Raw genomic sequence first — 4,179 nt, forward strand, 5'->3', positions numbered from 1 at the left:
GCTCTATAAATACAGCTTATTACAACATTTTTCTTTTTTTCCATGAGTATTTCTACAGTCACACACTCCAGCAAATTATCCACCACCCTTGACATTTTCTCCACTCTCTTATAACAAAAGTTTTTATCTATGTACAAGGCCACACCACCTCCCATCTTATTCTCTCTGTTTGTGCATACCAAGTCATAGCCATCAAGGTCAAAATCCATTCCCCTTACATTATTAATCCATGTTTTAGAAATAGCAATTATATTAAAAGAATGTGTAAGACTACTAAGATAATGTTTTATACTCTGAAAGTTTCCGTATAAACTTCTGTTATTGAAGTGAAGTAATGATAATTTGTTTTCAGTCTTGACATTGCTGTTAAACTGCTCATCTGTGTAATACTTAAGAATTGTAGAACAGACAAGAGGAGCAGTAAACGTCTGCTCTCCCTTGCAACCTGTTAAAATATGGGGTTTCTCAGTTACCTGTTTTGCTTACAGTGTTACACATCTCTTTATCAGTACATATACCGTTGTTTATGTGGAGGAGAAATTCAGATTAATTATTGCCATCAGGGTTCCTTGTGCTGTCCACTTTCAACGCAACACCGGTAACGGGAGCTGTGCGTGTTCATGAACTATCCTCTCATTTTTTGGAAGAGGCTTTCTGGTTTTATCATTCTGAATTAATTACAAACTATTTAGAGTTATGAGGGGTGCCAAGCTAATCTAGAGGTATCCAAGATTAAACATTAATCGGCTGGAAACAAGCAAAATGAGCAGGCCATGGGGACTTTAGGAACTGCACTGGTGTTGATTTTTGAGTGCTTTATATATTGTAGACTATTAGTTTCTCCCCCACATAACTGCACAACATTAATAAAAACATTTTTGTTTAGGATCTCTTAACTTTGATCTATGATATGCCATGAGTGTGACATTTTACAGTGTAAAAAACAACCTGTCAGTGCTTCATGGTGGACATACTGTGTGATGGAGTATTGACCCAGGGATTTTTTAGTGTGTAATTAATGTGAATATTGAATTGAATGTATAATACAGGTCTATTCATTTTTAATTGATATTATCCAAATATCTGTAACAACCACACAATGGATCTTGTTGTGAGACTGTTTGGCTATGTCCAAGGTCAGGAATGAGTATTGTAACTCTACTATCAGCCATGCTGATAAAGTATATCTGTATGTTGTTGCTAGTGTTTCAGCATAATTACAACAAACCATCAGGTCAGTTATTAGCCATCAGCTGGCCTGTCTGCCAGATTTAAGTGTAGGTTACTTTGTGTTAGAAGCACTCAGAGTCATTAGTAACTGGCCTCACAGCATTATAAACACTTCCTCACACAGAGAGGAACTCACTCTGTCAGAAGCAATGTGGGTGAACCAGTTGAGCTTGACAGGAAGTGTTTCAAAAGCATTAGGTTGTTCTTTAACATGCTGTTTTTTAAGCAGTCACATGTGCACCAGGAGAGAGAGTATGTGTGTTATTTTGGAAGCTGCAGCTGCAATTAGGTGTATCCACATAACTGGTTACGAGGTGGCAAATAGTTTCTAGCCCACATTTCCACATTTTAGTGTCTAGAGGAAAAAAACTGAAAGTAGACTAAGGCAGCATTGTGTTTTTAATTATTTTCTCTTGGTGCTCATAGTGTTAGTGATTACATGGAAAGTCTGTCTGTTCTAATGGGCCTTTGTTCTTTGTTTCCTGTTGAGAAAAGAAGAGTCCTGACTTGTGACAAAGTTAAATATAGACTTACCATAGCAACAGCTGTTTTAAGGCTTTTACTTACTGAAAGTAGTGGTACACATACAAATCACTTTCATTAGTCACTTTAAATCTTTTGTGCACAGGGTGACAATACTTGCTTTAGTCAGTCAGCTGTGCAAATATTTTATTTCATGTATATTCTCTTTTTTGCTTGGGGGGTAAAGAAAATAATTTTGCTGGGAATGTTCAGATATTACTCTTTGCTGGTAACAGTGAGACTTTATTTCAAAATTCTCACAAATATAGTGCTCAAGGTTTTCCATTTTGACCATACAAGTGTGGACCTACTACTGCTTGAATTTGGCTATGAATTCCTCAAAAGGGAGTTAAATTATATTTTAAATGCATCACTCTAATTTGTAACTGAATAATTTTACAGTGTGATATTGGTACTTTTACTGAAAGAAGCAGTAACTTTTTTTTACCATGAGAAGTCAAAACACAGTACTGACATATTATCACCTTGGTAATTAAGCAGGAGCTTTAGCAAACAAGTGTTTATTTACACATCCAGCAGACACAGAGCAGCATTAATTTGTTATTGTGCTCCTGCTCTCCTACCAAACTTAAGTCCAGTATTCACTGTCTCTGAAGCCCTGTTTTGGTCTCCACCAATTCTTTACCTGCTAAATGTTCCTCTACATTCACTAGCTATTGGTTAATTATATGTCTAATACATGTCACATTCATATTCATTCAGTTATTTAATCACCTACTCACTTTCTTCTCCATCCCCTCATTAGCTTACCAGTAAATATACCAGCCAATTTCCACTCACCCTTTGCCATATTGTCTACCTGCCAATCCAGATGTAATGGAACAGCCTTTGCTCTTGTTTTGCATCCTGCTTGTTTTTCGACTTTACATTTTACTTTGACTGCCTGGTGTTTTGTCTGCCTATTTCCGACTTATGCTGGCCTGCTGACTGCCTTGTGCCATTTTCACCTTTGCCTTTATTACCTTGTTTGACCTTTGAATTGTGCATTTGAGTTCATTGTTTTTTTCTGAGCTGTGGCACAGGCATAATAGCAAAAATTTTTGTTTGTAAACCAAGATCAAAAGACCATGTTGATCTCTGTCAAAAAAAGCTTTATAGGAATTTTGTTCTCACATCTCATCTCATCTGCTATTCTTCACTTCACTTCACTTCATGTAACTGTTCTTGTTACTATTTAATAAGTTGGCATGGATTGCAAACTCAGCTATATTTTCCTGCTAAATGTTTCTGTTCCTGGTATAAAGAGACAGTGCTGTGTTACCTCAGCTGCTCTTGGCAGGCTGATACGTCTTTCCAATGTGTTAAACTGTTTTATGGGTAGGATTTCTCAGATCTCCCCTGTTTTGTCCTTTTATTGTCTCTGTAAACTCCTTAGAGATTTGTTTCAGATACATAAAAATGTAAAACAATTTTAACCAGACAGTGAAACTGTTATTGTAGTTCCCTTTTGTTGAGACCTAAAAAAAAAGAATGAAATCATCTCTGTCACAATACATTCAGTGGCAATCACTTCCAAGTCCATCATTTCCTAGAGAAGTTATAAATATTTAGAAACACCTAGCATATTATCTTATTTTTAAAAAAGGTTCAGTAATTTCTTAGCTCAGCTCAGCACAACAGTTCTCAACAAATGTTCCTCAGACAGGAGGTAATAGGATGTTTGTGGGCTTGTAATATAAGCATAATAGTGTAAAACAGCTGCTAATGTCCTTGTTGCATTATTAAAATAACACAGTAGCCATTCTGATCTACATTCCAGTCCAGAGGGTAGCAATGCACCTAAGAGTTGTTTGACAAATAAATAAATTAACAAACAACAGAGGGCCCACCAAATAACTCACACATCAGACATTCCAGCAAACACTACAGTAGATGCCTCAGTCCCACTGCCAAAACACAATATCTGTGTTAACACTGGAATAGAAAGGATAGAAAGGACTTGTATAATTTCAACAAAAGGGTTTGTATCCAGGTATACACAACAGACATGCATGGCATGCAGCTGTTTATAAGGCAACCTATCTGTATATGATATTGTTTGTGTTACATGTTATCCATGACCTAATTTTATAAAGTTTCTCTGTGAAAATACATGAAATCATTGATAAGGCACAGTAACCACCTTACTACATTTTTGTGTTATCTACAAAGGAGTGTTTCTTTCACACCAATTCTTCTGAGCATGGTGGAAACGTTACATGTAAGCTCACCTTTATATCAAACATGTTCGCAGAAGAAAATAAACCATGCACCTGGCAAAAATGCTGCTTCAGTGTAAAACTTTGTCATAATAAATGCACCATCTCTGTAATAGAATCCAGTACCTAAGGATATCTGTAACATGAAAATGTAACTGTATTCATTTGTCAGCCTCTGGCCTCTTTAAGCTCTTCCACAGATATGTCA

The sequence above is a fragment of the Monopterus albus genome, unplaced genomic scaffold (genome assembly GCF_001952655.1).
Source record: "Monopterus albus unplaced genomic scaffold, M_albus_1.0 scaffold203.1, whole genome shotgun sequence".
NCBI classification, from domain to species: domain Eukaryota; kingdom Metazoa; phylum Chordata; class Actinopteri; order Synbranchiformes; family Synbranchidae; genus Monopterus; species Monopterus albus.